We start from the raw sequence: 22,697 nt of genomic DNA on the forward strand, positions 1-22,697 counted from the left end.
AAAGAGTTCTCAAATTTAGAAGGCTAAGAATTTTCTAGAATATAAAATTTTGTAATGGGTCTTGAATTCAACACAGTGGATATCCAGAGAGGAGCATGAGTGTCTGGAATAATCCATTTAGAGCTGGTGATGTTTCTGAATCTTTTCTAAGCTTCTTATATGAGAATTATTTCAGCCCTGATATCATAGATCACTCTCATTGTGGAATTACCCCTTCTCACTACTTTGAGAGAGTGTATATCTTTGACTTGAGTTCTAGGTAAGCTTTTGGTAACATGCCACAGAAAACAGTGCTGGGTGATAGTGCAAAAAGCATTTGTATCCATCCTTATCCTGAAGTACTGATTGATTATCCATCTCACGCAGCAAGACCTGGAAAACATTCAGGACTGGGCTGATCAGTGGCAAATAACATTTGTGTTGCCCAAGTGCAATGCAATTACCATCTCTTAAAAGGGAGAATCTAACCATCCCTCCTCGACATTCAATGGCATTACCATCACTGAGTCTTCCCACTATCATCATCCTAGGAGTTACCATTGACCAGAAACTTAACTGGGTCAGTCATTATAAATAGCGTGGCTACAAGAGCAGGTCAGAGGCTAGGAATTCTGAGGTGACTGATTCACCTGCTTACTCCCCAAAGCCTGTCCATCATCTACAAGGCACAAGCCAGGACTGTGTTGCAATGCTCTCCACTTGCCTGGATAAGTACAGCTCCCACAACACTTAGGAAGCTTGACACCATCCAGGTCAAAGCAGCCTGCTTGACTGGCACCTCATCCACCACCTTAAACATTTACTCCCTCCTCCACCTCCGCACAGTAGCAGCAGTGCGTACCATCTACAAATTGCACTGCAGCAACTCACCAAGACGCTTTCGAAAGTATCTTCGAACAACACACTCTCTGCCACTTCAAAGAACAAGGGCAGCAGATGTGTGGGAACACCACCTCCTGCAAGTTTCCTTCCAAGTCATTCACATCCTGACTTGGAAATATATTGTCATTCCTTCACTGTCACTTGGTTAAAATTGTGGAACTCCCTCCCTAACAGCACTGTGGGTGTACCTAGCCCAAATGGAGAGCAGCGGTTCAAGAAGCCAGCTCACCACCACTCAAGGGCAACTAGGGATTGGGCAACAGATGCTAGCCCAGCCAGTGATGTTCCCATTCCACGAACAAATGAAAAAAATCAATCAACAAACCCTGTCTTCCACCTTCAGAAGTATTACATCAGATTATATTTTAAGTTTAAAGTAACGAGCAAACTTTTTTAATGAAAAATTAACAAACAGATCAGTAGTTGTTATATAATAGTTAAGTATTTACAATAGACAAATTTATAACCAGTTCTTCAAATGGAAATGATTGGAATTCTGAGAACTAAGCTAATCCTTTGTACAGAACCTTTAAATAGACACAATAGGGTAAATTTGAATGGAAATAACAGTCAAATGGTTTCTATGATGAATGGCCAATCAACATCCATTTTAAATGTGGAAAGCAAGTTGAAAATCTACCTAATTTCTCCATCTCAATTTTTCAGAAAATGCAACCTTCCACCCCAGCACTTCTGATATGTCTTCCTTTCTCCTGAACCAAGGATTCCCCACCATGGTAGACAGGTCCCTTGACCATATCCAACTGATATCCCACACCTCTTCTCTCACCCTTTCCCTCCTCTCCAAACCACAACAGGCTTCCCTTGTCCTCATCTTCCACCTTACCAGCCTCCATATTCAACAAATCATCCTCCGTCATTTCCATCTCCTCCAGTGTGCTGCTACTACCAAATACATCGTCCCTGCTTTCAACATTCCGAAGGGACCATTCCTTTAGGGACCCTGGCCCACTCCTCAGTTACACCCAACAACCCCTCTCCTTTCCTACGGCACCTTTCCATGCAAACGCATGAAATGTAACACCTACCTTTTTACCTTCTCCCTTCTCACTGTCCAAGGCCCCAAACACTCCTTCCAGGTGAAACAGTGATTTGTGCGTACTCCTTTCAATTCAACATACGGTATGCACTGCTCATAATGCAGTCTGCTCTGCACTGGGGAGGCAAAACACAGATTAGATGATCATTTTTCAGAACACTTCCATTCAATCTGCAAGATTGACCTCAAGCTTCCAATCGCCGTCATTTTAATTCTTCAGCTTCCACTCTGTCCTTGGCCTACCTCAGTGTTCCAATAAAGGTCAACGCAAACGCAATAAACATTACTTCATCTTTTTATTAGGCACATTGCAGATTTCCAGACTCAACATTGAATTCTGTTATCACTGGGTGAGGAGGAGTGAGTTGGCCTCCCTTCTATTCAGACCCCCTCGGTTGGTCGCAACAAAGGGTTTTAAATTTCTTTTCCCAGTAAATGCTTTTTACAGTCCAAATGTATTTATGTTTTAATAAGGAGCCAATCAAACCAAGCTTTCTTGAGTCAAAGAAAGAGTAAATTTATTAGTTACTAAACCCAAGAAAAAAATAACAAAGATGCAATGACACACACATACACACACACACTGTAAGAAAGTTAAAGTCCAATAAAAGTTGAAAGAATATACAATTAAGTCCTTTGCTTGTGTTTGAGGTGTAGATTGTTGAAAGTTGTGGCTTTTTGAAGTTAGGCAGTTTCCTGTAGAATTCTGGAGTTAACTTTGTTTAAGTCTCTGTTTTTTGCTTCCAAGGAGAAAGAGAGAGAGAGACCTTCCAGCTCTTTTCCAGCAGCGTTTTAGATGACTGTCATGTTTCTTTCTCCTCCTACTTGTTTTATTTTCACTCTGATTCTGCTTGGTGGAACTGCTTTTTAAAGCTCCCCTCTGTATATTCCCGGAAGATAATTCAATTAGCATGTCTTGCATTCGTTGTCGTAGACCAAGTAATCCAATTTTTTTACCTTCTAATCTCCAAAACCTTTGATACATTATATAAATCGGCAGGAGGCGGGGGTTATTTTGTCCCCCATAGTGGATTTTGAATGTCTGATGGATATCTGATCAAAGTCCAGCATTTGCATCTTTAATAGCTTCCTTTCAAGACTGTCCATGTTTCAAGTGGATCGTGACACCTCCCAGGCATGAAATTCCATGTAACAAGTCTGCAGTGTGATTCATATGGGCTTTCCAGAGAAGTGAACAATTTATAGCATCAGCCATCAGGTGACTTGTGGCAGTCATTTTTTTGATCCGTGTCTTTTCTTGCATTTTTTTGATAGGACTTCTTTAAAAAGTTCAATATGTCTATAGTTAGTTGGTGAAGTTGTAGGTACATCTCATTCAATCACAGAGTCCTGTCGGTGTAATAGTTCAATCATTTCAGACCATAATCCCTGCCCCCATTTTATTTCCTTTTCTTTGCATGTTTGGGTCTTATTTTTCTTGTTTTTGTTTTTCTCCTGTTTTTATTTTTCTCCTGTTTTGCTTGTGGACAGCAGCTGTTCATCATTTTGTCATTCACACAACCTCTGGACACATCTTTTGTTTCTTTACTTGTCCTAATACCACTGCCTTTGACTCTGCACAAGAAACCCTTTTGGATTTAGTGTTTCCTGTTTCCACCCTATCTCACAGGTTTCATTTTGTTGTTTTTACATCTTCTTCCAATTCGCCTGCTTAAAACCAATAACATTTCTAACTTTTCCAAGTCTGATGGAAGTTCATCAACCTGAAATGCTAAATCTGTTTCTCTCTCCACAAATGCTGCCTGGCCTTCTGAGTATTTCTAGTTTCTGCTGCATATTTCCAACATTAGCAGTATTTTGCTTTAGAAAACTCTGCCTAATTGTTTCTCCTTAAATCTATATCAAATAGGCAATTATTTTCAAATTGGTCTTTTTAAAATGTTTTCATTCACAGGATGTGGGCTTCACTGGCAGGGCCAGTCTTTATGTTGCTTTACACCATACACTGATACCTCACCATAATTGGCACCAGGGTCAGAATTTTATGCTGATCAGGTGGGTGCGTGCCCAACCCAATCGGACGCGAAATCGTGTGAGATGACATCGGACGAACATCTCAACGTCATTCTGCGCTCACGCATACTTCAGTCAGCCAATTAAGGTTATTAACGGTGCAATTGTCTCCAATTTTTCATGGTCCGTACAACCTTACGGCTGGCGGACAGGCGAATCAGCCAGGCGGACTTTGCCTTTTTCATGAAACCTCATCCAAGGGCGGGATGAGGTTTCTGTTATTAAACGAAAGAAAAATAAAAATCTATGGGCAGCATTTTCATCGTGTATATGTTCAGGTGACTGATTGTGATGCTTGTGACACTTTTTTCCCCCCGATTTTAAAAACTTTACTTAATGTTTTTCAGTTCTTCAGCTCCCTGTGGCAGCTCTCTGCCTTCAGGGAGCTTTCTGTCAGCGCTCGTCAGTACCCGCGCTGATGTCAGCGCCTGCCCTCCTCCTGCCCCCACCGGGCAGCGCTGAGCTTCTCAGCACGCTTCAGGCTGTCTGGCCGTTAATTGTGGTTGGGGGGGGGCAATCGCGGTTGGTGGTCTGTTCCCCTGCCGATCCCAGACCCCCCCGATCGCACCTGCCCAGCGACTTAAAAATTCTGCCCCAGCTTTTTAAACCAGATTTATTTGATTATCTGGATTTAAACTTCCTAGATGCCATGGTGGGATTATTAGTCTAGACCTATGGCGTGTGAGTCCAGTAACATAAACACTATGCAACTGTACCCATGTTGGCTCCTATGCCTGAATTTTTAGGGTGGCGGAGAACATATGCCCACTGCCTCAGGCTGCCCCGCTGTAAATTTATGCTCCAATGAGCATTGATTGGATTCCTCACATGGGAGGAAGACCCACCTCAGAGAGCTGCTGACGCTGCAGTGGATGGAGCAAAAACTTCATGAGGAGGCCTGAGACAAAATCCAGGAACAGGAAGAAAAGGCAAGTGTCAGGTGTCCCAAGTTGGGGAGGGAACGGAAGGCCTGGGGGATCATGAGAGGGGCTATTGGGGTCTCGGGCGAGAGGCTCATGGCTGGGGGGAGGGAGGTCTGGACGTCACTGGGCCTTAAGTGGGGGGATGGGGGGCCCAGTCAGAAAGGAATTTCTAATGGAGGTGCCACACCCACTTCCTGCCTGAGATCGAAGTTTATTTATTTATCAGCAGCCATCCCCCATGGACGTGCAATGGTCCCTCCAGTGTAAAAATTGAGGCTGGATGGGAAATGGCCCATTAATTGGCCACTTTAGGGTCTCAATCGGGACAAGGGCAGAAAATCGCTATGAGGTCGGGTTGCTTGGGAACCGGGAGGGAATCCTGTACCTGCCATTTCATGCTCCCCCCCCCCCCGCCGAGCCTAAAAACCTGCCAGCAGGGGAGCGTAAAATTCAGGCCCTAGTTAACTTGTTTTCCTTAGATTTCAAATTGCTGCCTCCCTTAATTCAAATAGAACTTCTCTTTTATTTCTTGAGAAAGATCTTCTGGGACTTCCAAAATTCTGAATAATTGTCCTTCATACACAAAAAGGAACTACAAGCTGAACTTTATACCATGCCTTTAATATCACTGGCTCAAAGAAGGAGACTTTAGGACAGGTGACCAAAAGCTTGGCCAAAGGTATAGATTTTAAGGGGCATGTGAAAGGAGAGGTTAAGAGACAAAACAAAAACAGAATTACCTGGAAAAACTCAGCAGGTCTGGCATCATCAGCGGAGAAGAAAAGAGTTGACGTTTCGAGTCCTCATGGCCCTTCAGCAGGAAGGAATTCCAGAGTTTCAGGCTGAGATAGCTGATTGCAGCACCACTTCTGGAGAAAGTAAGAACCACAGACATTACCATGACAATTGACTTCAAGGGACTAAGGCACGTGGGCGTTACCACATATGTACTAAAACATGGCTAATTGATCGCCTTGGTATAACGTGACACAAAATTAGGTGCAGCTTCAATGTGAAATTAAATCAGAGGGTGGAGATAATTGGATCAGGATGTAATTGAATCCACATTTTAATGCTGCAATTACACCTTCCTGCCACTGGCGTTACGACAGAATCTTCACTGACACTGGATTTAATTACTAGCTGTACCCATTTATATACCATGTACAGACAGTGCAAACAAAGTGGACCCAAAACAGATTCCTGTGGAATTCTACTCGTCACCAAATCATAGTCAGGAATGGAACTAATTGGAAACAAAAACAGAAAATGCTGGAAAAACTCAGCAGGCCTAACAGCATCGATGGAGAGAAAGACAGAGTTAACGTTTCGAGTCCGTATGACTCTTCTTCATCTATAGGAAAGGAAGTTCTAGCTCCCCTCATTGTCCAGTGTGCTGTTCACTAAAAAGCCAAGCATTGTGAACCACACTGTTACATGTTTTATTCTCAGTTTGTTTTGAGTTAGATGGTCTTAGACAGGAAGTTGAGAATAAGAACATAACAAACAGGAGCAGGAGTAAATAGTGAGGAGGATAGCCTTAGCTTACAGGAGGGTACAGGTCAGGTCAGCTGGGCTGATCGGTGGCAAATGGAATTTAATCCGGATAAGTGTAAGGTGATGCACTGGGGCAGGACAAACAAGGCACGGGAATACATGATGAATGGTAGGACCCTGGGAAGTACCGAGGATCAGAGGGACCTTGGTGTGCATGTCCACTGGTCCCTTAAGGTAGCGGGGCAGGTAGATAAGGTGGTTAAGGAGGCATATGGGACACTTGCCTTTATTAGCCAAGGCATAGAATATAAGAGCAGGGAGGTTATGCTGGAACTGTATAAAATGCTGGTTAGGCCACAGCTAGAGTATTGGGTGCAGCTCTGGAATCCGCATTCTAGGAAGGATGTGATTGCACTAGAGAGAATACAGAGGAGATTTACCAGGATGTTGCCTGGGCTGGAGAGTTTTAGTTATGAGGAGAGATTGGGTATACTGGAGTTATTTTCCCTGGAGCAGTGGAGATTGAGGGGGGACATGATTGAGGTGTGTAAAACTGTGAGGGGCATAGATAGGGTAGACAGGAAGGAACTTTTCTCCTTGGTGGAGGGATCAATAACCAGGGGGCATAGATTTAAGGTAAGGGGCAGGAGGTTTAGAGGGGATGTGAGGAAGAATTTTTTCACGCAGAGGGTGGTGTGAATCTGGAACTCACTGCCTGAAAGTTTGTTAGAGAGGCAGAAACCCTCATAACATTTAAGAAGTATTTGGATGTGCACTTGTGATGCCATGCCATACAAGGCCTAGTGCTGGGAAATGGGATTAGAATAGTTAGGTACTTGTTTGACCGGCACAGACTCGATGGGCCGAAGGGCCTTTTTCTGTGCTGTAGACCTCTATGACTATGACTCTATGACTATTCAGCTCCTCGAGCCTGTTCTGTCATTCATTACGATCATGGTTGATTTTCTGTTCAACTCCACTTTCCTGCCCACTTCCTATGTCCCTTGATTCCCTGAGGATTAAAAATACAATATATTCAATTATGAAGCATCCACAACCCTCTGGGCAGAGAATTCCAAAGATTCACAACCCTCTGAGTGAAGAAATTTCTCCTCATTTCAGTCCTAAATGGCCTACTCCATATCCTGAGACTATGACCCCTTGTTCTAGACTCCCCAGCCAGAGGATACATTATCCCTGCTTCCAGTCTGCCCATCCCTGTCAGAATTTTTTATTTTTCAATGAGATCTCCTCTCATTCTTCTAAACTCCAGTGAATACAGGCCTAGTCGGCTCAATCTCTCCTCATTCGACAATCCTGCCATCCCAGGAATCAGTCTGGTGAACCTTCGCTGTACTCCCTCTATGGTAAGTGTATCCTTTCTTAGGTAAGGAGACCAACACTGCACACAATACTCCAGGAGTGGTCTCACCAAGGCCCTGTATAACTGCAGTAAGACATCCTTGCTCCTGTACTCAAGTCCTCTCGCAATGAAGGCCAACATACAATTTGCCTTCTTAACTGCTTGCTGCACCTGCATGCTTGTTTTCAGTTAAAAGCAGAACACTGCGGATGCTGGAAATCTGAAACAAAAACAAAAACAGCTGGAAAAACCCAGCAGGTCTGACAGCATCTGAGGAGAGGAATATAGTTAATGTTTCGAGTCCGTATGACTCTTATGTGTCCGTATGAGTTCTGATGAAGAGTCATACGGACTCGAAACATTAACTGTCTTCCTCTCCGCAGATGCTGTCAGACTTGCTGGGTTTTTTCCAGCTATTTTTGTTTTTGCTTGTTTTCAGTGATTGGTGTACAAGGACACCCAGGCCCCTTGGTACATCAATATTTCCCAATTTATCATTGTTTCAATAATACTCTGCCATTCTGTTTTTCCTACCGAAGTGGATAACTTCACACTTATCCACGTTATACTGCATCTGCCATGTATTTTCTAACTCACTCAACCTATTTAAATCACTTTGAAGCCTCTTAGCACACTCCTCATTACTCACATTCCCACCAAGTTTCATGTCATCAGCAAACTTGGAAATATTACATTTGGTTCCCTCATCCAAATCATTGATATATATTGTGAACATCTGGAGTCCAAGCACTGATCCTTGCAGTACCCTATTAGTTACCGCCCACAATTCCAAATAAGATGCACTCATTCCTACTCTCTGTTTCCTACCTGTGAACCAATTCTCAATCCATGTCAATGTATTACCCCAACCCCATGTGCTTTAATTTTACACATTAACCTCCGATGTGGGACTTCATCAAAAGCTTTCTGAAAATCCAAATACACCACATCTACTGGCCCTCCCTTACCAATTCCACTAGTTACATCCTCAAAAAACTCCAGTATGTTTGTCAGACATGACTTCCCTTTCATAAATCCACATTGGCTTTGTCCCCTCTTTTTTAAATAGTGGGTGACATTTGCCGCCCACCAATCTGCTGGGACTGTTCCAGAATCTATAGAATTTTGGAAGATAACAACCAACCTCCCCATAGGGGAGGTGATGGCGTAGTGGTATTGTCGCTGGACTAGCTGGGGACCCAGGTTCAAATCCCACCATGGCAGATGGTAGAATTTGAATTCAATAAAAATCTGGAATTAAAAATCTAATGATGACCATGAAACCATTGTCGATTGTTGTAAAAACCCATCTGGTTCTCTATGTCCTTTAGAGAAGGAAATCTGTCATCCTTACCTGGTCTGGCCTACACGTGACTCCAGACCCACAGCAATGTGGTTGACTCTTACATGCCTCTGAAATGGCCTAGCAAGTCACTCAGTTGTAACAAACTGCTACAAAGTCACAATAAAGGAATGAAATCGGACGATCCACCCCGGCATCGACCTAGGTACTGGAAACGACAATGGCACCCTGTCAAGCCTGTAAAGTCCTCCTTACCAACATCTGGGGGCTAGTGTCAAAATTGGAAGAGCTGTCTCACAGACTAGTTAAGCAACAGCTTGACATAATCAACCTCATAGTTATCCTCACGGAATCATACCTTACAGTGGTGTCAGATACCACCATCATCATCCCTGGGTATGTCCTGTCCCATTGGCAGGACAGGCCCAGCAGAGGTGGCAGCACAGTGGTATACAATGAGGAGGGAGCTGGGAGTCCTCAACATTGACTCTGGACCCCATGAAGTCTCATGGCGTTAGGTCAAACATGGGCAAGGAAGCCTCCTGCTGATTACCACATACCACCCTCCTTCAGCTGATGAATCAGTGCGCTTCCATGTTGAACACCACTTGGAGGAAGCATTGAGGGTGGCAAGGGCGTAGAATGTAGTCTGGTTGGAGGATTTCAATGTTCATCACCAAGAGTGGCTCGGTAGCACCACTACTGACCGAGCTGGCCGAGCCCTAAATGACATAGCTGCAAGACTGGGTCTGTGGCAGGTGGTGAGAGAACCAACAAGAGTGAAAACCATACTTGACCTCATCCTCACCAACCTGCCTGCCGCAGATGCATCTGTCCATGACAGTATCGGTAGGAGTGACCACCGCATGGTCCTTGTGGAGTATCCTTCACATTGAGGATACTCTCCATCGTTTTGTATGGCATCACCATGCTAAATGGGATAGATTTTGAACAAATCAAGCAACTCAAGAATGGGCATCCATGAGGCGCTGTGGGCCATCAGCAGCAGCAGATTGTACTCGAACACAATCTGTAACCTCATGGCTCAGCATATCCCCCACTCTACCATTACCATCAAGCCAGGGGATCAACCCTGGTTCAATGAAGAGGGCAGGAGGGCATGCCCGGAGCAGCACCAGGCATACCTAAAAATGAGTTGTCAACCTGGTGAAGCTACTACACAGGATTTCTTGCATGTCAAACAACATGTGCAGCAAGTGATAGACAGGGCTAAGTGATCTCAAAACCAACGGATCAGATCTAAGCTCTGCAGCCCTGCCACATCCAGTCGTGAATGGTGGTGGACAATTAAACAACTCATTGGAGGAGGCGGCTCCACAAATATCCCCATCCTCAATGATGGAGGAGCCCAGCACATCAGTGCAAAAGATAAGGCTGAAGCATTTGTTACAATCTTCAGCCAGAAGCGCTGAGTAGATGATCCATCTCAGCCTCCTCCGGAGGTCCCCAGCATCATAGATACTAGTCTTCAGCCAATTCGATTCGTTCCATGTGATATCAAGAAACAGCTGAAGGCACTGGATACTGCAAATGCTATGGGCCCTGACAATATTCCAGCAAAAGCACTGAAGACTTGTGCTCCAGAACTTGTCGCACCCCTAGTCAAGCTGTCCCTCTACAGCTACAACACTGGCATCTACCCGGTTATGTGGAAAATTGCCCAGGTGTACTCTGTACACAAAAAACAGGACAAATCCAACCTGGCCAATTACTGCCCCATCAATCTACTCTCCATCATCAGTAAAGTAATGGAAGGGGCCACCAACAATGCTATCAAGTGGCACTTGCATAGCAATAACCTGCTCACCGATGCCCAGTTTGGGTTCCGCCAGTGCCACTCAGTTCCTGACCTCATTACAGCCTTGGTTCAAACATGGGCGATAGAGCTGAACTTCTGAGGTGAAATGAGAGTGACTGCCCTTGACATCAAGGCCGCATTTGGCTGAGCATGGCATGAAGGAGCCCTAGCAAAAATGGAGTGAATGAGAATCAGGGGGAAAAGTCTCCACTGGTTGGAGTCATACCTAGCACAAAGGAAGATGGTTGTGGTTGTTGGAGGTCAGTCATCTCAGCTCCAGGACATCACTGCAGGAGTTCATCAGGGTAGTGTCCTCGGCCTAACTGTCTTCAGTTGCTTCATCAATGACCTTCCTTCCATCATAAGGTCAGAAGTGGGGGGGTTCGCTGATGATTGCACAATGTTCAGCACCATTTGCGGCTCCTCAGATACTGAAGCAGTCCATGTCCAAATGCAGCAAGACCTGGACAATATCCAGGGTTGGGCTGACAAGTGGCAAGTAACATTCATACCACACAAGTGCCAGGCAATGACCATCCCCAACAAGAGAGAATCTGACCATCACCCCTTGATATTCAATGGCATTACCATCACTGAATCCCCCACTATCAACATCCTGGGCTTGCCATTGACCAGAAACTGAACTAGACTAGCCATATAAGTACTGTGGCTACAAGAGGTCAGAGGCTAGGAATCATGAGACGAGTAATCCACCTCCTGACTCCCCAAGGCCTGTCCACCATCTACAAGGCACAAGTCAGGAGTGTGATGGAATACTTTCCACTTGCCTGGATGAGTGCAGCTCCCCCAATACTCAAGAAGCTTGATACCATCCAGGACAAAGCAGCCCGCTTGATTGGCACCCCATCCACAAACATTCACTCCCTCCACCACCGACGCACAGCAGCAGCAGTGTGTACCATCTACAAGATGCATTGCAGGAATTCACCAAGGCTCCTTCAACAGCACCTTCGAAACCCACAACCAATACCATCTAGAAGGACAAGGGCAGCATGTGGAACTCCACCACCTGGAAGTTCCCCTCCAAGTCACTCACCAACCTGACTTGGAAATATATCGCCGTTCCTTCGCTGTCGCTGGGTCAAAATTCTGGGACTCGTTTCCTAACAGCACTGTGGGTGTACCTACACCACATGGGCTGCAGCGGTCCAAGAAGGCAGCTCACCACCACCTTTTCAAGGGCAATTAGGGATGTGCAATAAATGCAGGCCCAGCCAGTGAAGTCCACATCCTATGAATGATTAATAAAAAAACGCATCCACTATTTTCACGGCCACTTCCATTGGTGCCCTGGGATATAGATTATCAGTTGTCAGGCTTTGGGGATTTTTTGGCTTTCACTCCCATTAATTTCTCCAGCACTATTGTTTAGTAATACTAATTTCCTTCAATTCCTCTTTCTCACTAGTCCCTTGGTTCCCTAGCATTTCTGGGAAGCTATTTGTGTCTTCCTCCGTGACAACAGAACTAAAGAAGTTTTGTAATTGCTCTGTCATTTTCTTGTTCTCCATTATAAATTCTCCCATTTCAGACTGTAATGGACCTACATTTGTCTTCATTAATCTTTTTCTTTTTTTTTCAGTGAGATCACCTCTCATTCTTCTAAAGTCCAGAGTACATAGGTAGAATTTACTCAGTTTTGGCATCAGAGAACAACCTTCTCATCCCCGGAAACAGGAACAATTTGCCAAAATTCTTATCCCTGACTGTTATTATTCCATTACCATGCTCAAAAGTTTGGCTGTGGATTCAGAGGGGGGTTGGCTTCTGGCACCACTGTGATCACCACCACCCCACCCCACTCCATCCCCCCCATAACATGTACAATTTCAAATACACACCAAATCTCCTACTGACATTCAATGTCAATGTTCACACGTGACAAATCACCATTTGAATGATGTCTGTCAGCAAACATGATTCCCTACCTAAATCATGTTCAGAACACAATGGAAGTTCTATGTAAAATGTTCTTCAACTCCACCCACACACAAGGGGAAATGGAAGTCAACAAATGAACTCGGGAGGCAGTAGAGAAAGTGTTTTTTTTTACATTGAATATACTGCAGAGTATAGGTGGTATGGCCCATTTAGTTTACACTGTTGTTTCTACTCCACATGAGTTCCTTCCATCCCTTTTACTTCATGTCAGCCTTCCAGCATTTCTTTCTATTCTCTTTTATCACATGTACTCATCTGATTTCTTTTTGAAAGCATCTAAGCTATTTGCCTGAAACACTTCCTATGATAATGAGTTCCACATTCTGACCAATCTCAGAATAAAGAAATGTGATCTTGTTGAATTTGCTCCTAACTATCTTTATTTATGGCTGCTAGTTTTAGATTCTGCCACAAATGGAAATATTGTCTCTACATCTACCCTGTCCATCCTTTTATAATTTTAAAGACTTCTCACAGGTCATCTTTAAATGCTCTCTTTCCTAAAAACAAAGCCCCAAGCTATTCCATTTTTCTTAATAGCAGCAAGTCATTATGATCTGGTATAAACTGCCTGATGGAAGCACCTTCAGTAGTAACTTTCAAAAGGAATTGGATATAAACATGCAAATGAACAATTTGGATATAAACATGCAAAGGAGCAATTTGGATATAAACATGCAAAGGAGCAATTTGCAGAGCTATGGGGAAAGATCAAGGATTGGATCGAATGGGATGGTTCTTTCAAAGAGTTGACACAGGTTTGATAAGCCAAGTGGCCTTCTCCCATGCAGTATAATTTTATGAAGGTGACTGAGCGCCATTGATTCACAGATGTCTTCCACTTTATGACGTTGCCTTACACTGCAAGCCACTGAAGTGTTCACAGGGCATTGGTGAGACTGCGCCTCAAATACTGTGTGCAGTTTTGGTCTCCTTATTTAAGGAAGGATGTAAATGCATTGGAGGTGGTTCAAAGGAGGTTACTAGATTGACACTGGAATGAGTGGGTTGTCTTATGAAGAAAGGTTGGACAGGCTGGAACCTATCTACCTCTGCCTTAAAAATATTCAATGACCCCGCCTCCACCACGTCCTGAGGCAAAGTCGCACAACCGCCCAAGAGAAAAAATTCCCCCATCTATGTCCTAAAAGGCAACCTCTAATTTTAAAACAGTGTCCTCTAGCTCTGGACTCACCCACAAGAGGAAACATCCACTGGAGTTTAGAAGAGTGAGGGGTGATTTGATTGAAGTATACAAGATCCTAAACAGCCTTGGCAAGGTGAACATCAAAAGAATGTTTCCTCTTGTGGGTGAGTCCAGAACTAGGGGACACTGTTTTAAAATTAGGGGTCGCCTTTTAGGACATAAATTAGGAAAAATGTATTCTCTCAGACAGTTGTGTGACTTTGGAATTCTCTGCCTCAGGTGGTGGTGGAGGTGGGGTCATTGAATATTTTTAAGGCAGAGATAGATAGATTCTTGTTAGGCAAGGGAATCAAAGGTTATGGGGGGTAGACGGCAATGTGGAAATCAAAACACAAGAAGATCAGCCACAATCTTATTGAATGGCAGAGGGCGCTTGAGGGGCCGAATGGTCTACTCCTGTTCCTATTGCTTATGTTCTTATGTTTAAAGGTAATTATTGCCTTAATGCTGTGTGTGACACGGTTTCACCTGTTTTCTTTTGATCAGAAGAAACATGGAGCCTTACTATGCACTCTGGATACCTATCTAGTTGACATTGGTAGAATATTCCCTGGGACATGCACCTGGAGGGCTATTTTCCCTGGATACTTTAAGTGCTAAAGGGTCTCAGAGGTGACCAAGATGGGGTCTTGAGCTATTAATGCAAGGCAACATCCCAATAAAGCAGTTGAAGATGTGTTTGGTAAGGTCATCCCAAGGCTGATTAAGACTCTGATCAATTCAAGTGGCTCATTAAAGAGGCTGCGTCTCATTTTGCTTGCTAACAAAGCATTTAATTAGCTCTCCCATCAGGAACCAGCTGAACAAGAGTAAAGAAGCTGTTGGTGAGGATTGCGAGTTTAATTTACAGCCATGTTCAGTCTTAGCTGCTCACTTGCTGCTGGATGTCGACAGACAGCACCACATTTGAAGAGGATTTCTGATGCGCATCAGGAGACTGGGATACTTTGTTAAGACTTAATCAGCACTCTGTCAATAGTTAGTTTGAAAATTCTCTGAAAACTTCAGCTAAAGAGTTAGTTCAGTGCTGCCCTATGTCATTGTAGATCTTATAGGTGTCATCAAGGGAAAGGGAATGCTTTGTTGTGGGAGTATTGGTAGGGTTCTCCTTGGTCGGCAGGGGGATTGAGAGAAGATGAAGCCAGGCAGAGTTGTATCAGCTGCTACAGGAGAGAGGGAGAGGAAGTTCAGGAGGGTGAGGAGGGCTTCAGATTTGAGGTGATTTGCCAACCTGGCCATCACAAGAGACCGGCCATTACCATGAGCAATTGTGCCAGCGAGTTAAGCTAAAGAGCCAGAAAAGGAAGAGGTGGAACACCAGGAAAAGCACCAGATAGGATCCAGGTAGATGACCTGCAATTAGGAGGGATGGTCTGTGCCATCTAATTGAAGACCACGTTTGAGAGATATCATTCAGACCTCAGATTTCCATCAGACTTCAGATTGCTGCTGCCACCTGCTTAACCTTTCTCGATGGTGGACACCACTCTTTATTGTGTTTCTATCTCTGCTTTACATAAACTCACCAACCCCACATACAGGACTGGTAAACTATAGGTAGGTTCATTTTACTTGAAGATACATTACAGGATGGCTCAGCAGATAGATCTACTTTAGGGATTCAGCAACCAATACTCACAGTGACAGCACAGCTGCAATTCCTACACATGCTTCTCGCTGCTGGTCACATGCTGCTTTACATCCTGGTTACTTGTTCATTTGTATATTCCTTAAAGTGATATCACAACACCCTATTTTTTCCCAAGATAACATTACATGCATTAAAAATGGAAGTATATGCACAGTAGAGTGGTTGCAAAAACTATTTATGCAAAATACAGATCTCCCTTTAAGAGTTTAAGAGTCTGTAAAATGTATAGATGACTGACTAATCCTCCTAGATCTGATGATGGTATGACTCCCCTGAGATCCAGACTTACTAACTAGCTGTTTTTGACCAGTAGGCACATTGGCATCCTGTGTATTGTCAGATGTTGATTATTTTCATGATCTTCCACAATTTTGCTTTCTGGGTTCATCTTTGGATGTGTTCAAGATGCAGTTGGAGTGCTGGGTGTTATACAGTTGTACAATTCCCTTAGGTGGCTTCTGTTTCTCCTTAATATTGCCCCATTCGGTGTTGTGACCTCATAGGATCTAGGCTTACTGCACACCTTGGTTCTGTGGGTGACCAGGTTCCCTGTGTAGATGTATGACCCTAAACATTTGTCCTACATGCAGACTAAGCAGTTCAGCACCTGTATGTTGGTCATGTGCTGCTTTCATCCTCCCTTGTTTTTTCAGAAGTTTCTCCTGTATTTCTGAGAACTAGGACAGGTGATGGCTTGGCAAGGCTTTCCAACTTCCCTTCTGAACATAATTCCCACAGGTGATAGTAGGCCCATATCTAAAGACCATATCTATTAACATGGCAATATGGAGATCCTGTTTTGTTTCCCTGCACTTCATGATTAATGCCTTAATGGTACGAACCATTCGTCCAGCATGATCATTGGATTTGGGATAGTGTGGCAAGGCTGTTACATGGTTAATGCCCCATTTAGCACAAATGTCCCTAAAAGGTTTGCCAGTACATTGTGGCCCGTTGTCTGATATGATCTCTTCAAGTGTACCAAACAATCTGTGTATTGCACTCATTGTGTTCACCATTAATGTATTTGAGGTATCCTTCAATTGTCTGATGATTAGAAACTTGAAAAAGTAATTGCTAACTAGGAGAAAGCTGTTGTAATGGATAGTAAATAAATTTGCAATTTTAGAGCAAGGGTACAATGGAATCTTGTGAGAGTCTTTGTGTTGGTATGGTTGGCGACTCTGGCATGCATTGTGCATCCTCACTTCTCCTCAATATTGTTGTTGATCCCTGGCCAATACACATTTTCCCTTGCCAGGCATCTTGTTTGCTCTATTCTCATATGCTCCTGGTACAACTGTGACAATATGTCCTGACCAAGAGCTTCAGGTACAAGCACCTATTTCCACTTGAAAATCACACCTCTTGAAATACATAATTCATCTCTGTATGGCCAAAAACATCTGAGGGTGCCTGGCATTTCTTGCATCTTATCAGGCCAACCTACTACAATGACTCTCCATAATGCCTTCGGTCATGGACCATTTGCTCTTTCTTCCTGAAGTTGGTTGCATTTGTGTTGACCAAAACTTATCAGATTGACATTGAGTACATCTACTTCAATGTCTATGCTGTCTACTTGTAGGTCTAACAAAACATCCACCAGCTTTTTCGAATTTGATAAACTGCCCAGCATGCCTGAAGTAACCATTTTGCTACCCAGTTTGTTACAGAACTCAAAGTCATATCCCTGTATTTTTATCAGAAGTCGTAGTCTGTGTGGTGCACTCATCAGTGGCTTGTGCCAATAATTTCCAATAGTTTGTGGTCAGTTTCCACAATGAATCGTTTACCAATTTAAAAAATGTATTCATTCACAGGATGTGGGCTTCGCTGACTGGACCACCATTTATTGCCCATCCTTAGTTGCCCTTGAGAAGGTGGTGGTGAGCTGGCTTCTTGAACTGCTGCAGTCCATGTAGTGTAGGTACACCCACAGTGCTGTTAGGAAGGGAATTCCAGGATTTTGATCCAGCAACAGTGAAGGAACGGTATATATTTCCAAGTCAGGATGGTGAGTGACTTGGAGGGGAACTTCCAGGTGGTGGAAGACAGGTGTTCCCATCTGTCTGCTGCCCTTGTCCTTGTAGATAGTAGTGGTTGTGGGTTTGGAAGGTACTGTCTAAGAAGCCTTGGTGAATTCCTGCATTGCATCTTGTAGGTGGTACATGCTGCTGTTACTCTGCATCGGTGGTGGAGGGAGTGAATGTTTATGGATGTGGTGCCAATCAAGCAAGCTGCTTTTTCCTGGATGGTGTCAAGCTTCTTGAGTGTTGTGGGTGCTGCACTCATCCAGGCAAGTGGGGAGTATTCCATCACACTCCTGACTTGCGCCTAGTAGATGGTGGGAAGCCTTTGGGTAACCAGGAGGTGAGTTAGTCATTGCAGGAATCCTAGCCTTTGACCTGCCCTTGTAGCCACAATATTTATATAGCTGGGCCAGTTCAGTTTCTGGTCAATGGTAACCCTCAGGATGTTGATAGCGGGTGATTCGGTGATTGTAATGCCATTGAACATCTAGGGACGATGGTTAGATTCTCTCTTGTTGGAGATGGTAATTGTCTGGCACTTGTATGACGCGAATGTTACTTGCCACTTGTCAGCTCAAGCCTGGATATGTCCAGGTCTTGCTGCATTTGAACATAGAATGGTGGAATCTTGTGATACCAAATACCAGAGTGAGTGTCTCATACTCTCATAAGATAGACTTGTGGAGCAAAATGCAATTGCTTTATTATTGTGCATAATGCACACTCCTAACACTTTTCAATATGCATCAACCTCTAAGACTGTCTCTTTTCTTGGGTTGTGTATTGTAGAACACATATCTCTTCTGACAATGCCTGCTCAAGTGACTCGAACATGTGTTGATGGTCCTCTGGCCATATACATGGAACATCCTTCCATAAGAGCTCTCTTAGTGATGATGCTTTGCTGGAAAAGTTGGTTATGTATGGCGCTAAGAAGTTGAAAAATCCGAGGCATCTCTCAAGCCCTGTTTGTCCTGTGGAGTAGGCATGTGTTGTATATCTGAGTTTGCCTGGGTCAGGACGGATCTTGGGACCCGAATAGATAGAGCAGAAAAAGTTAGTGTGACCTACATTCACCTAGCATTTCTTGCTGCTAAAGCCAAGTCCTTAAAAATGAGCTGGTGCCATCAGTAAGCGTATATTTCGGTCATTCTCTTTCTTGGTTTTGCCCTTTACCGTAATTTCATCGGTAATGCATAGGTATCCAGAAATATTTTCTGTGCTTTTCATATGCTTTCCATATGCTTTTGGAACAGATCCCAGCTGATGGATACACCAAAGGGTGATCTCTGGAGCAGTTTCTTCCGAATGGTACCCTGAAAGTAATGATTTCTTGAGATCCCACTGCCAAATGAACCAACAATATCCATGTTTAGCATTCAACTTGGAGAAAAACTTTGCTCCTGTGAATTTGGGATTCAATCCCTCTAATGTTGGAATTTTGTGTGGACATCTCTTTAGAGCAAGATCTAGATGTTTTGGGTACAAGCATACCAGGTTTGTGGCATCTCCTTTCAGTACGCACATGATAGAACGCCACAGCTCCTAAGCTGATGCACACGATAGGTAATGGCGTTAAGCCCCGTGTTATCCAATTTGTCCTTACGTTTCTCCTGTATGTGCACACTTCATGTTCTAGGACAGTCAATCAATGGAATTGCATACTCTCTGAAGTGTGCTACGGCATCACGTCTGAAGTTTCCTATAGCGGCAAAGCTGGCCATCTGTTGTAGGTCATGGATTGACTCAATGCAATTACTCTTGGCCTCTTCTGTCAAGATTGGTGTGTTGGTGATCTCATTTATGGTCACAGTGTTCCATACACATTGGTCACCCTTCGATTACTGGTCCACTTGTGTCCATCAGGTAAAATAATTCTGGTTTCCATGGAGACTTGCTGTAGCTGCATTTCAATGTCAATGCAACATACGGGTGACCCATTGTACGCAGTTAGTTTAGTTGTTGTAAGTTGTATCATTGGCTTCCAATGATCCAGATTCATATCCTTCAGGATTCTGACTGTTAAGATGTTCATGCTCGCGCCCATGTTGGCTTTGGCTGTGAGCATGTGTTTGCTGCTTTTCTTTGGATGTATGATGCTGATAGTAGCAAAAGCCTCTAAATCTTTGACTTCATCCACACATCGTGTCACATTCGCAATGTGGAAAGCCTGTTTGCTTTCCAGTTGGAGGTTTTTCCACTCTGAATCTTCACCCCAGCCTGTCTGGTTGTTAACCTTATGTATGTGCTTGCACTTATGCGGGTCTCTGGTGCACTCCTTGTTGGAGTCCTCTGGAGCCAGATTTTCTATATAGGTGAGCCCAATGTCCTTTACACCACATGTCTTGCAAAGATCTTGGAACGCAGAACAGCTTCGCGATGGGTGCAGTAGACTCCACTTTCCGCATGGTTTGCTTGTTTTCTGGCTCCTGTGTCAATACTGGTAACTGCACCTAATGCTTGCAGGTGTTCTTGTCCAGCCACAATGGCTTCCTATTTTCTGCCATCTTTTAGTAGTGTGTCAATATTGTGTCCTTTCTTTTATTCCAAAAGTTCTTTTTGGAACCTTCCATCTGCGTTGAAGCTATAGCCAACTCCATTATTCATTCAGACATCACAGCTTCCAGATAATCACAGCCCTTACCCTTATCACAGCATCTGCTGATGAACTGATCAATTAATTCACGTGGCTGCTGTCTGTGGGACATCAGCTCCAAAGGTGAATCCTGAAGTTCACTTTTACATGAAGCTAATCCTCCAGCATGTTCCATAACTTAACAGGGCCCTTCTGACCCTCCTCAGACAGGCCTGAAGTGTTGACTCTATGCAACCCCTTGATTGGCTATCTTAATTTTCACCACTCCTTTAACAGTTCTGTGATGGATAAATCTAAAAAGCATCATTCCATCCTTTGTTTGAAAAGCCTAAATTCAGATAGGATACCTGTGGCCTTCCAATTCATTCTGGAGAATTTGGTGCTAACCTCCCTGAAGCTCCTTGTTTCTTACAGATGCTTTTGATGTGTAGTGGATTTGTAACCTCTCTACTCAGTGGAGAGATTCATCAATGCAGCTGCTATGTTTTTTTTATTCTCTTCCCTCGTTTTATTTATGTGGCCGCAGTTCAGGTTTTTTTCCCATTTCATGTGCTTTTACCTTTTGCATAAGAATGACAACTGAGGATGTCACAATGGCTCTGCAGCTGATTCAAAGTTGACTACACAGCACAACTCTGAACCGGCTTGTTGCTCACATCAACCACCAATCCGACTAGTCCATAGATCAGGTACTCACTGCACTGTCTGTAGAGGGACTCTGCCTCCTGGAGTTTCAATGCATATACAGTGTAATTATTGTAAGTTAAACCATTTCTTACTGTTATGGGGATCATGTGACTGTATAGACGAATCAGCCTTAAGCGTGGGGAATCTTAGGGGTGAGGCTTTTTAGCCTTATTCTTGCAACGAGCATGTAGCCTCATCAGGAGTCTGTAAATAAAGTTTACTGTTTCTTACAAGAAACTTGTCCTGCATTCCAAGTTTATTACATATATACTCTCTGTTTTGCACCAAATATTATCTGTGGCTCCTCCTGTGTTCTACAAACTCACATCATTGCCACCATGTTATGTTTCCATGTTTGCTTTACATAATATTCAATTACCATATTCATTCTTTATCTAGAGCAAAAACATACAATGCAACCATGACATGACAGAAAGCACAAAATAATCTCTTCACCTTGTTGGTTTCCCTTAGTAGCTACCCTATAAATGCCCTGATGCTTCTGTGAAGTACAACACAAATGGTAATCACCTTTCAATGAGGAACACGGTGTCACCATAGCAGGTATCTAAACTGCCATTGTGTGCTTCCCCTCCTCTAGTCAAGTCCTGCTGCTGCCTGTTATATGCTACCTTGTATTGGAAGAAAAGAATTGTAATTTTGAATATGTGTGTGTGTGTGTGTGTGTGTGTGCGTGTGTGATACCTCACATGGTTGAAGAGCTGTGGGATGTGTCTGAGGTATGAATAGTCCCTGTAAACAATGCAATAGAATGAGGTATGTGAATGTTAGATGGTGGATAAAATATGTTGAGGTTGTGGTGCTAGTGATGGTATTGTTATTGAGAAGTGTGTTTGTGAGATGAGACGATTAAACTTTTTGCTGCATTGGAGTCATGTCTTGAGGTTAGATCTCCTGGTGGGACCTCCTCGATGACCTTCTCCAAGAGGCATTATTTTACTCTGTGGCCTTCTTCCTTCTTGTGGTAACCTCTGTATCTCCTATACCAGAACCTCCAGTGCCGTGTCCAAGAACCTTTGAGCCTGCTCCCTCAGGTCCTAAGCGATCCTGATACATGTTGCTGCTTGTCAGCCAGAGTATTCCACACCTTCAGTGGAAGTGTAGTGTGTGCATGGCTATGCACTGCTTCATGAAAATCGCTCATAATAAATATGAACGCTAAATGAGCAGGTCTCCAGCTTAGCACCTCCAGGTATCTTTAAATCATACAATTTTCAATTAGCCCCAAAACTGTGGCCTAAGGCTGTACTTTTAAACAGGTATGTCCATGAGAACAGCACACAGTCAGTGCCAGTGTCCACCATTTCCCTAGAATAACCCCCATGTCTCTGCATCTCACTGTAAAAGACTGGTAGCTCAAGGGGATTGATAGTTAGCATATACATTTTTATTAGTTTTTACTTCCCTACACCAAAAGGAATTTTTATCATATTCACATCTTCTGAATTTTAGATTTTGGTATCAGATTTTTAAAAATAATTCAGTTATTCATTATGAATTTAAATAGCTTAAATTTATGAAATGACTAATAGCAAAATGCCAGAAATGCACAGCATGAGGGAAAATTGCTCCAGTTATTATGCCTTAGTGACATTGGAAATGTATCCAAAAATTAGTTAATGATGTTCCTACATAAATGCTTCAGGTTGGAGATCTCAT

The sequence above is a fragment of the Cetorhinus maximus genome, chromosome 4 (genome assembly GCF_964194155.1).
Source record: "Cetorhinus maximus chromosome 4, sCetMax3.hap1.1, whole genome shotgun sequence".
NCBI lineage: Eukaryota > Metazoa > Chordata > Chondrichthyes > Lamniformes > Cetorhinidae > Cetorhinus > Cetorhinus maximus.